Source organism: Aythya marila (genome assembly GCF_965140915.1).
Source record: "Aythya marila genome assembly, chromosome: 2".
Classification (NCBI taxonomy): Eukaryota; Metazoa; Chordata; class Aves; order Anseriformes; family Anatidae; genus Aythya; species Aythya marila.
Genome location: NC_139043.1, coordinates 44,380,009 through 44,392,955, shown reverse-complemented (window position 1 = coordinate 44,392,955; position 12,947 = coordinate 44,380,009).

Sequence of the window (12,947 nt, the reverse complement as noted above, 5' to 3'; positions counted from 1 at the left end):
GAAACACCGGAGTTCGCATTTATTTATTTATTTTATTTAAGACCTACCATTAGTTACTGCTGCTCCCAATATTCACAAAAAGCAAAATATCCATTGCAAAACCTCCATGTCCAAAGGCCACCCTGTAGTGTGGGACCCATGCGGCCAGAGGGGAAGTCCCCAGTCCCCCCAGTTTCTCCTTTCACCAGGCACATGCACAAGGGGGAATGCCAAAGCAGAGCATTCGACTGAAGGAGAAGAAAACGGTGGCCTGGAGCAGATCCCTAGCAAGGGTGTAGGAGAAGCACAGGTGTGCAGTGAGTCTTCCCCAGGGAGATCCCACCGTGATGCCCCTGTGTGCGGCAGCACTTGAAGGGTTCTTCCCTCTTGAATTTGCCAGGTTGCTTTCTGACCCCTTAGGCAGCTCCTGGCATTCGCAACATCCTGTGCCAACAACCTTAGAGGGCAACAACATGTTGAAATACCTTTCCTCCTCCTCCTCTTCCTCCTCCTCTTCTTTCATCTTTCATCTTTCTCCTTCTCCTTCTCCTTCTCCTTCTCCTTCTCCTTCTCCTTCTCCTTCTCCTTCTCCTTCTCCTTCTCCTTCTCCTTCTCCTTCTCCTTCTCCTTCTCCTTCTCCTTCTTCCTCATTTTCTTCTACCTCTTCATCTTTGTCTTCTACTTCATCTTCTTCTTCTTCTTGAGGTTATCATGGCAAGCACAGGGGGGTGCAGCTCCTCCTGCTCCTGCAGGGCTCCCCTGCTGCCCCCACACCTCCCCTCCCACCCGTCAGTCCCTGAGCACATCACTGTCTTTCACTTTCCTTTAATTACTGCTCCTACCTCCTGCCACCAAGAAGCTGCCCACTCTGCAGTGCTTGAACAAGGAAGGATATTTTACCATCACTGAGGCAGGCTGGCCAGCAATACCCCATATGTTTTGGTATCCGACTGGCTTTGAATGAGGACCAGCTGTGCAGTACACTGAGGGCTGAGCACATGCAGAAGCTATCCTGTACTCCTCTGTATCAACATCGGGGCTCAACCTTCATCAATATTCTCTGCCGCATGTTGTATTCCAGTATTCCCATCCCACCTCCCGCTGTTTCATGCCCTTTCTGGCTGCTCACTCAATGGGGAGCTGAATAAAATGGGTACAAAAGGAGGCTATGGCAAAATTTGCACTGACATTTGCCGGCATTGTCCTTATTTTCTGGTAAGTGCAATGAGGAATGTGCCTGATATTTATCAGGGGAAAAAAATGTCACCTCCTACCCCTTCCTCCTGATTAAAAAAAAAAAAAAAAAAAAAAAAGGAGACAGAGAGGAGAAAAAAAAAAAAAAAAAGCAGCCCAGGAGCTTCAGTGCCCTGTATTCTTGTACCAAAGGCACTCAGAGCCACCGTGAGTGAGGATAAGCACAGATGCGTGGTGTGCACCCCAAGGAGGAGATGATGGTATCTTCAGTATCTCCTTCCTCCCACTGGGTTACTTTAAAAGCATACGATGTGTTTCTCATCTCTGCACCCCACACCTGATGTTCTGGGATTTGCCTGGCCACTAAACTCGTACCACTGCGGACCTTTTCCATCCCCACAGTCCCCCGTGTGAAAGCCACAGTGAAGGGCTCTGTGTTCCCCCTCTTCCTTGGTCAATTCTCCCTCCTTCCCTAAGGAAAAATGCCGTAACAGGAGCTCCTGCTCAGATGGAAAAACGTGACCTGAACATCAGTCCCTCCTTCTTTTCATGTGTCTTCTCCCCTTTCCACTTCAATTTGTGCTCAGCTGTGGAACACTCAGGGGAAAAGTCTATTGATTTGAAGGGCACAAACTACAGCCATAGCTTGGACGTATGGGTGCGTTTCACGTGTGCATCGGTGCTTTTGTGTGCAAGTATGCATATATGCAAATATCCGAGTAGCTCCAAGTATTGCACCTGTATATTTATTATGCATTATAATGTATGGCATTGGAAACGATGGCACGTAGGTGTAATATGTAATGCAAATGTCATATGCAAACAATTTATTTAGTGTCACAACAGCAGGAATGGAAGACAATGAACACGACCCTCGGCAAATCCATCAGGTTTACGTTTTACATTGCACACTCGCTCAATTTGCTGGTGATGGCACGAGGAAAGCAGCTGTCATCTGCACTTTGCGTGGAAGCGGACGCAAGGCGCAGGACGGTGAGCGGGCTGATGCAGTGCCTTTTATTACCCAGATTGAGGGTGGCAGACAATTTATTTGCTAAAGGCCAACAGCAAATAATCTTTTCTCTGTGAAATGAATTTAGGCAGCTTGAGGTGGGGCCAGAAAGCAATTAAGTGTATTATTAAAGCCAGGCAGGAGATTGTAATCGTACATATGTATATTATGTACATACATATAGAAAGGCAAATATGTCTGCAGCTACCTTTGGAACCAATATTCAAGTCTGAAACGAATGCAATAAGGCTGGAAATTAAGTGCTTATCTTCCTTTGCTAATGTGTAATCTTTGCCTTTAATCATCCCTACTAATTATTCTGCCACACCGAGTTTTTGCCTTTCTGCAAAGCAGGGAAGTTAATTTTGCTGCGGTTTTTGGATATTCAGACCTCTTTGGGGCAGCAGAGGTGGGCTGCCCACGGGCAGACGCCTGTCCCCGGGCTCCTCGCCTCCTGCCCCGGGGGAGGAGAGGTTCCTGAGGCTGGTGGTGGCGGTGGGATGCGGGGCTGGATGTTGTCTGTCGTCAAGGAGACAAGCATCCAGGCCATCAGCCCCAGCCACAGGATGATAAATGTTCTCTGGAGTGCCTGCAGCTTTTGAGAAAAAGTCATCAGGAATCTTCTGCAGCACACAGAAGGGGTTTTGCCTCCCTTACTTCGGGGTCTTTTTAACGCAGGAGGAACAGAAAACAGAAGGTTTTGCGTGTGGCTGTAATGGAGACACAGGCAGAGATGTTACCTCTGCACAAAATGTTAATAAATGTATGGAGAGAACATTTTCCTCTGTCATAAGAGCCAAAATGACACAACTTGGTACAACCACACAAGGAGAGGAAGAAGATGGGGCCAGCTGGTCCACCAGGACCTCAGGTGGCATCAAGCACCCTGGGAAGCATTGCCCTGTGTCTTCTTGCTTGTCCTGAGCAAAGCTGATAAAAAAATGTTCTGGCTAAACACTTTATTATCAGAGATTGCCCTTTTACACAAAGTCAAATCTGTATTGATTTTGATAAAAATATGCTTTTCTTTGTGTAAGCAAACTGAGGAAAAAAAAAAAAAAAAGTGTTCTGGTCTTATTTAAATATCACAGATCCACTGTTTTATTGAAAGCCTTTCAGCTAAACCAAAATACACTTTTAAAGTGAGTTTTTAATTCCAGAGGACATTTCAATTGTTTTATTTTATTTTATTTTGGATTAGGAGTGGAATAAATAGAGGAAACTACAAGGATGGAAATCATCCTGGTAATCTCTGCATAAGCCGATACGACTGTCGCGTGTCTGCTTCAGGGCTCTATGGCAGGACCGGGCTGAGGCTCAAACCAGTGCAGTGCAATAAGATACAGCCCAAATAATGCAGCAGCTGGCACAGTGCTCAGCCAGCTAAAGGAGGTCACTGAAAACAATGCCAACCCACACCGCTTAATATAAAATGTACTTTCTCAAACTACCTAGGTGCCTTTGATGAGACGATAAATTTTGCTGAAAGAGATTAAAAAAAAAAACAACACACTTTGCTTGGCATTGCACGGCAATGGCTTAGAAAGCAGAATGGCACAAAATCAATGTGTCAATGTTGAACTGAATTAAGCAACTACAAGCTGCTTAATGTCTACCTCTTAAAATATATCGTGAAGAGGAATCACCTTCTCTGCGTATTGCTCGCAGACCACTTCAGGGATTGTTTGCTTTGTCTCCATCACAGCTAATATTTCTCCTGACTTCTCAGAGGAAAGCCTCGTATCCCCGCCGGTGATGCCTGTGGGTGGCACAGGAGCTGCTGGATGCATGGGTGACAACGAGAGGGTGTCACGGAGCAGCGACACCTGGCCAGCCACGTGTGAGCAAGAAATACTCGGTCTCCCAGAGCTGAGCATACAGCTGAGCATACAGTCTGAAGGCCAGGAGATGTCAACAAGGCAGGAGCCTTATCAGCAGTTTAACACCCTCGGATGTCCTGGCAGAGCCTCTGCACCACCCAGTGCTCAGACGCCCCTCGCCCTCTGCCCAGCTCCTTCTCCTAATGCTTGCCAACCTGCCTGCTGCTGTATTAAAGACTCACCAGAGCTGCAGAGCTCTTTAATCACCATTTTGAGGCCTTGCACACCCTACGGAGATGGGCCTGCAGGCGTTTCATGCTCTCGGCCTCCTGGCAGGCTTTCTGCACCCAGATCATCTCCTGGGGACCAGGGGACGTGGGAGCTTGCCTGGCTGGGCCCCGGTGGCCCAGGGTCTCTGGGGGACTCACTCAGAGGCACAAAACCTCCATCCTTCAGATGCTGCTAATAAATCGTTGGCTTAATGGCCTCGTGCCTGCGTGCCATGCTTTATGTCCTCTCAGGATGTTATATGCCACATAAAATGTGATAGGTCATTAAAGAGAGAAAGTAATTAGCTTGTATTTATACTGAGGGCTGCAATTAAATTATGTTCCTCTAATATCAGGCATCCCTTTTTACATATTGCTTGCTTGGCTAGTATCTTAGCAGGATCCTTTGGTTCTAGAGATATTGGAAGACCCTTTATCTAACACCGGCTCACCCAAATATCTGACTACCCTTCAGGTGGCACCATCACCAGGCAGGAGAAGATGGCTTGCACAACATCTACAAAGTTACACTGAGGGCATCTCTCCCTCTTCTGGTGGCTACATCCCCCTCACAGGCAGACCAAAGAGCCCTGGGTCCTTTTCACAGACCCAGAGACTGCGAGGTGCTGATGTATGGCAGGGATACACCGCTGAGGATGCAGTGACAGAGGGGAGGCACTGCCGAAGCCTATAGGAACCTAATATCTTTGTGCCATCCGCTCCCCTGTGCAATGTGTCTGCGGCTGGCCAACAATGCAAACGCAGCGGTGGGGAATGCGGGGGGAGCGCAAGGCAGAGCTGTATTTCCTTACTGAGTAAGGCTAAAAATATCAGTGACCTTTCCGAGCTCTGTTTTTCCGTGGTTTGGAGCAGAGTTGTGAAATTTGGCAGGTGCAAGAGGCCTTTGGGGTGTGCCTTCTGCTGTTCCTGTGAAAATCTTCCCAAATTTGGGCTAGGTAGAAGCCTTTGGAAAACAAGACCATATGTTAAGACGCATGTAGGAACTTCGGTGACTTGGTGGCGATAACTGTGTCCTCGGGGAGCCCCCTTGCCCTTTCCTGTGTCAGTGCCTGGACCTGGGGTCTCCATCCCGACACTCCCAGCCCCAGGGTCCCCACAGAGTCAGGGTAGAGCCCACAGACCCACCTCTGCTCATGGGGATTGCTCTCAGGAAAAAGCTCTGTACGAGCCACGTGCATTCACCTTGGGTATGCAAGCATGGAGGCAAAATAACCCAAGTTACACGTTTTTGCCACGCACACAGCTGTGGGGAGGGAAGGTCTCGTTCCTGAGATCTGCCTGCATAACCACAATGAGGAAGAGGATGTTTTGCTTCACGGTAGCTTACTCATTTGCCTACAGTTTAATTAAGCCCCTGAGAAGTCATTGACTGACACTACTTTCTGGCTGGACAGGTAAGAGTCGCTCTCAGCTGTGCCCAAGGGATATTTGCCTCACCCAACTGGCGTGGTGAGTGGTGGCAGGCCGTGGGCTGGTGGTGACACAGGGACGTCCTTCCTGTACGAGCCATGGACTTCTCCACATCTAGAAAATAAGGGATTTTTGCTTGCTTGTAGCTCCAGCTGTCTTGTTTTGGGGGTGGGTGACCTTGAGTCAGGGGAGAGCTTTGAGGCACCCTGTTCACCCAGAAGGGACACAGCCATGAGCACTGGGAAGGACTGGGCAGGTTGTGGGTTGCAGGCAGGTGGTGATGGGGGAAAAGCTGATGGTGAATTGAATGAGAATGGGGATTACTTGGGAGAAAAAGGTGAAATTTGACTCAAAGGTAAGGAAGAGACATGGCTGGGGAGCAGGAAAATAATGTATTCAGCACTGGTCTCTCCACGCCCAAATGCAGATTGCTTCCTAATAGAAAGGCTGTTTGGTGAAGGACACTCCATCCTATTTGTGATAATGCAAAGCCCTTCTCCTCCTATTCACGGCTGGGTAACAGCCCTTGTGGCAAGCGCATCAGCTGCTCACGCAGGACAGAAATCCTGGAAAGGCTGAGTGCACGTTTAGCCAAGCCAAATGGCACATGAGCTTTCCAGAGAGCGCTGGCAGAGACCGCCGATTTTCAGAAATATCTATTCTTTTAATATCCAGCGGACACGTTCGTTAGATAGCTATTTTTAAAGGCATGAAAAGCACTGGGAAATAACGTCAGTGGCAAACGTGTCCATCCTTGTCCATCTGTGCTGTCCGCTGTGACGACACCGTGGCTGATGTTCAGCAGTGATTACCTAGGCAGGTGCTACCTCTGGGGCCAGTTCAGGACAACTGAATTTGGTTGGGGTTTTTACTCAGGTGGCACACTGCACGGTCAACCACTGTCCCCCTGACCATGTGTGGTGCCTGTCAATGCTTTTTCTACTGCCTGATGCTTTGCAACCTAAAGAGCAGGCTAACATTTTAACAGATGCAGCCTGCCTCCCTTCCCAATCCCCTTATAGGAAGGGTTCATTGGGAGGTTAATAGGATGCTGAGGAGAGGGACTGATTAAAATGAAATTAATCTAAATTAAATTAGGGGAAAGTCGCGTAACCTACTCTGTTCATAAGATTTCATAGCCGGGGCATTACAAGGAAGATGGCTGAGAAGTGAGGGATCCAGCCCTGCGAGTGGTCCCGACTGGGTATCCCCCATCTGAACTCAGCACCGGGGTTTGCCCCAGTAAGACCAGTATGAGAAGTGGCCAGCAGTGTGAAGCACTGGCTCTGCCTCCCCGGGGACAGCATCACCAGGTGTGTCTGCTGCCACAAGATCTCATGGCCATGAAGGGGACAGGGGCTGTGCCCCAACAACAGCTTCTGTAGGGCAGCCACATCCCGGCTGTGGGGCAGGACAGGACCTGAGAGGTGTTGGGAAGCAGGGGACTGAGGGAGGTGGGTTTGCTGTGAGAGCTGGGTCACAGCCTGCAAGGTCTCCCCGGCATCCTGGAGTCTTTGAGAAAGCATTTTGCTCCTGTAAGGGTGTTTTAAAGTAATAACAATAACAATCAGCAGAGCTATGCTCGTCCCTAATGCCATTAAAGCTGTTCCATAAAACAACAAAGCTCTCCGTGGGTACCTCCAGGTTGCCCATTCCCCCAGCCTCGGGATTCAGGTGGTTGTGTGCTGCCGCATGTAGCAAGGCAAGCTCTTTTCTCAGCACGTGAAGTTTGAAAAAATGCTTCAGAAACAAATGGTCACCAAATTCTCAACCTCCCAGACTGTGTAATACAGTATCCAACACCCCCAATATACACATGCCCACGTGTGCTTCATTTCAAGGTATCTGTATTTGCCTATTTGTCTGGATTTATGCTTTTTTTTTTTTTTTTTTTTTTGCTCTTACTTTACTAAGAGAGGCTCTTTAAACTCCATGGTGTGCAATATCTCCTTCTATGGAGGTATTCATCTCTTCACAAGATGAAACAATATATATGCAAATGCGCATTAATACATAAAACCTGAAGTAAGACATCCACGTCTACACTTTGATGCACTAATCTGGGCCTAGTTATATTGACACAGATGGAGTGAATTATTGGAGGAGAAAAAGCACATCTGTTAAACGTTATTGTTTAATTAAGCCATTAGCAACTGAAAGACAAGAGCCTTTAAATTGTAGCATTTTGTATTTATTTCAGGCTGTGGAACTTGTATGGCTCCTCCAGCACCTGGAGTGTGTGGCATCCTCTAGTGCCATCACCAAAAAGGAGCTATTATCTCTACCCTGCTGATGGGGAGCTGAGCTTTTTGGCTATCAGCCTTGTCAGGAATTTGGGAAACAGAGACGTGGCCTGAGGTTAACATCTTACTGCCAACTTGCTTCACCAGTTGGTGTCAGGAAGCCTTGCAGGAGCTCCAGCTAACCTGTCACCTGCAGGTGAGGGTCTCTGCACCCAGTTAGCCTGGGCGTGGGGGTTGGAGCACACAAAATCTTCTCCTACCTGCCTGCCAGGCTCTGTGCACGTGGCCTAAGAAATTGGCAATAATCCTTTATTACAGCTGCAGGCTCTCCCTGGAAATCTTATTCTCCCGTTCAATTTTTCAGTGAATAAATTTCCTAGCTGGAGGGAAACTTCTTCCTGCGATGGGGGACAGGATGTCTTCGTGAGACATCTTACCAATGGATTTACTGCAACGGAGAGGTAAGAAGCATAACGTTGTCTTGCTGAGAATGCCCAAGGGGAGCAGCCCATCATCACCCTGAGGACCAAAGGTGAACTGCTGGACTGCTCGTTTTTGTCCTTGCCTTGTCCTCACCTTCAGAAGTGGAAAACCACGTCTTGTCTGCTCAGTGTGGGGGCATCGCTGCTGGTGCAAGGAAGAGGAGATGGTGCTTAGGTGAATGAAAATAAATAACACAAAGCTCTTCGTGCAGTGCTAAGGTGACATTCAGAGAAGCCGGGTCACCGTATGAGGCTGAGAAAAGCCCCCCTTAGAGGAAGAAAACAGCAATATCTGGCCCAGGGGATGCACCCCGCAGCCTGTGCCACCTGGTATCTGCCTCGCTGCCACCTCGTGCAGGGAATTTCAGACCCCTTTATGAGCTGTGTTTGCTGCTGAGATGGAGACTTGGGCATTTTTCTTGTTCTTATCTTGTTGCTCCTATAATAACTTTTGGATCCCTTGCTGGGGTCGACCAAATTTCACAGCGGACTAGAGAGCTTAGAGATATTAAATATCCAGGAGGAGTGCAAAAATGGGCATCCGTAAAGAAAAAGGAGACCTGTTTAGTGGCTTTAGTGTGGAAGAGGTGAATAGGATTAGCTCTTATCTTTGCAGAGGAATCCAGGCTTCATTAGTTCTGCTGCCCAAGCAATGCCCGGCCGCTGTTGTGACGGCGGATATTAGGGTCATGAGCAGTGCCATAAATAGCTAATTTAGCTTTTATGTGCCATTTACACCACTTCTGCCAACAAAGTGACACATGATAAATACAAGCAAGAAAGGCTTTCAGCTTTAAAAATAGATTTATTTTTTTCCCCACTCTATATGCTGCAGGAGGAAGGCCTGACTCTGCTCTCACTTAGGCAGGCATAAAACAAAATTAGCTACAGAGAAATGAATGGGGATGCATCTATCAAAAATGTGCAAGTGGCAGCAGAAATGGCCTCTTCTCTTTTAAACTTCTTCCTATTCAATACTGCACAAATGTATTTATTTATTTGATGCAATAACCTTTTAGGACTGATGAAATTATACTCCTGCCCCTCAGATCAGAGCTGATGTCATTCAGGAATGAACACGGATGCATCTCAATGGAAAATCAGCCTGAATGGAAAAGTGTAAAGAATATGAAGTGTCTCCACAGAGGGCCAGCATCTACTTTGATTCCCTAGGAAGGGCTGAAGCGGTTGTGCTCAGCACTGGCAGGCTCCACTCGGCCATCCTCATCCTGAGCCTTTGGCCTCAGCCAGGCAGGGTGAAGCCCCCGTGGGGCCTAGGCAGGTTGGCAGATGGTGTGGGAATGTCCCAAGGGGTATGGCGGGGAGAGGAGGAGGAAGAGCTCCCCATAGGAAAGCAGAGAATCCCTTTTCCCCAGGAGCTGGATCCCAGGGCTCTGCTCGCTGAGGCAGCGGTGATCTGAAAGCTAACCAAGAGCGTTGCTGCTATCCCAGAGTACCGCCTTAAATAATTGAAAAATGAATAATTAAATTAAAAGAGGATTATTTCCCGCAGACAAGCAGAAAATTGCTGCCTGTGGGACAAAGGGTGATGGTAAGGCTTCATTTTCTGCAGCCAGCAGCGAGGTGATGGGAACAACACCTGCGGAGGGCAGGAAGAGCCCCCCCTGGGTTACCTTGGGCTTTTTTGGCTCCCGGTTTCTCTCCCCGTTGTGTTTTCCCAAATGTAGGGATGCTGATTGCTGGAGAAGGAAGCAAATCAGGAAACACGAGACGTGCCCTTATGCGTGAATGTCAGCCCTGGGGTGTGGGGGAATCTGTTTACATACAGGCACACGAGGGATTTGCACAGCCCAGTCCCGCTGACTGATGGTTAGCTGCTAGACATATCTGTGGGATACATTTCTATGTTTAGTCCCCTACGTTTATTTTACCAGTGAGTGTGAGGGGATGTGCACATGAGCTTTGTTCTGGCACCTTGTAAGAATGGTATTTCATGGCACTATTATTTTTCCCGAAGATGTATATATCTGTTTGAGCAGATGACACATCGTAAGAGTCTGTATTTCTCATGAACTATAATTAAAAATGAACAACTCCCTGCATAGGATAACAATACCATAATATACTTGCTCTCCTCACGGAAATTTAAACAAGTTGACATGCTGAGTGAATAATGATCTTACATTTATACCACACTTATTTTCCCTGAGCAACTGAAAGCCCATGGTACACGAATATCAAAACCATGTGAAATATTAGAGTGGGGTCTGAACACGTCCAGCAGGAACCGAGTTGTGCTCCTCCACCCTTCCTCCTCCCCAGTGCCTCAAGCTCTCCTTGCCCTCCCAAACCTCCCACCCAGCCGCCCCATCCCTGTGGTATCCCGCTCTCATCTTTGTGCCTTTTGGATCTGGAAGGCCTCTTTTTGTTCCATGTCTTTGCCTTCTGACAGCCCTCCTCACCCCCTCCTTAAAGCTCCAGTTTCTCCAGCAAAGCACTCTCTTCGCTCACCACATCAGCACCGCTTATGAAAGGTCAGGGTACTTTGCCAAGAGCTGTGGCATTTTCTTTAAGCCCATCTTCTCATCTCTCTGGCCAGAGACTTCATGGTCCCCAAGGGGGTGGCCATGGTTGTGACCAGACTGTCAGAAACCAGATGTCCACGATGGTGTCATGGGATTCAGAGAGACACGTGCAGCCCTGTTAGTCCCCCTTCCTCCCTCCACTCCATACTCATCATCGCACCATTTATATCTGAAAAACATGAGGCTGGCCTTTCGGTAACAGATTTCTCATCCTGCACCCCTCCTGTGCCAAAGCAGATGGGCAGAGGAAGCTCAGAGAGTAAATAATATGCTTGACACCACATAGCAAGGCTGTGGCAGAACAATTTCTGGGTGCTAGCCCTGGTCTCAAACCCAGCCTCAGGAACACAGTGGTGAGTTTCCCTCCTGCCCTGATGCCTGCCTGGCCAGATGAGCACACAGCATCTTTGTCCCATGGCACTGTGACAGGGCCCAAGGACGTGAGGGATGCCAGCCACCTGTGTGGGATAAAGGCACTGGTCTGGGGCTGGCGGAGGAGGGAATTCAGCTTAGGCTTTTTGGAGAGATGTTCGCTTTCCCTGGCTTGTCTGGAAGCACTAAAGTACAGGTTTTGCAAAGGTGTGTCAGCCCTGTAATTTAATCAGTGAGCTCTGTCCCTTTTCATCTTCAAAGCCCTGCGGGACCGGCCTGCCGGAGCCTCCTCTCATCAGCCACTGGGCAGGGGAAGAAGCAGTGGCAGAGAGCAAAGGCTCCAGGGCTCCTCAGTGCGAGACACCGACACGAGCACCAGAGCATCTGTACGGGGTCAAGCCGACGTCCTGCCTCCCCTGCACCCTGTCTGGGCACGGGTGGGTGCCGATAAAAAGGTGTAAAGCCAACGGGGCCAGCACGGAGCATCCTCCCTGCTGGCGTGCCTTGAAAAATGAGCAATTCCTTTCTACGCCCAACACCTCTCCTGGTGATTAAAGCGTTGACTCGTGCTTTTTGGCTTGTGGCGCTTGCATTGTGCAGGACCGTTCGAGTCAAAAAAAGGAAACGCTTTGATGATCTTAATCAGGACTTCCCTCCAAACACGCATTTCCGTGCCTGCTGCGGCGGGAGCCAGCAGAACACTCTGCTACCCGAGAGCCTGCATCCGAAATGCTCCTCCACAGCCAAATGTCACCAGAAATGGGGAAAAATACAGCCCTGCTCTAAAACTGTTAGCCAGAGCAAACAAAAAAGTCCTCCCACATCCCAAGAGCAAGAAGGTTTCTGGTAGGCAGCCCGGTGTCAGTGGAAGATCAATGCATTTACGCCTGGTTTCAAAGCCTTGGAAGTGTAGAGGAGCTTCTCCATCGATTTCAGAGGGGTTGGATCAGGTCCTCTGGGGGCACCCATCATCAGAAGCAAGACTGGCCATACGGATCCAAGCTCAAAACTGTGTCAGGAGAGCACGCTGCAATGCTCTGAGCAGGCGCCGAACGACTCTCCGCACACTATCGATCCTCCCTTCTAGCTTGTGAAGATGTTCTATATACGTTGCATCAGAGGTAAAATTTACCCAAGGAATTTAATAAACTGCAAAGACAGCACGCAAACTTTGCACTACTTGCAGATTAAAAAGTCATCTGCTCCCAGCGACTTCCTCTTGCACGTACCAAAGAAGTCCAAGTGTGGATAAATTTAACGCAGCTGATTCTCATTTTTGCTTCTGGAAAATGTTGCCCTGGAAGATCTCAGAGTCAAGCTATACATCTGTCACTCCCTCCAGTCAAGTCCTTGGGAATCTATATTTATAGTCCTAGGTTTGGTACAGTTAGAGCCTGTGCCAAAGCCTACTGCAGTCAATGGAAATCTTGGGGAAAAAAAAAAAAAAAAAAAAAAAAAGCCTTGGAAATGTTTTAGAAAAGCACAGTTTTGACTAGAATATGTTAAAATATTAGAATGTGTACTCCCACAAAAAAAAAATAAAAAATAAAACCAAAAACATTTTTCAAACATTTTAAGGAAAAAACCTAGCTGGTGATG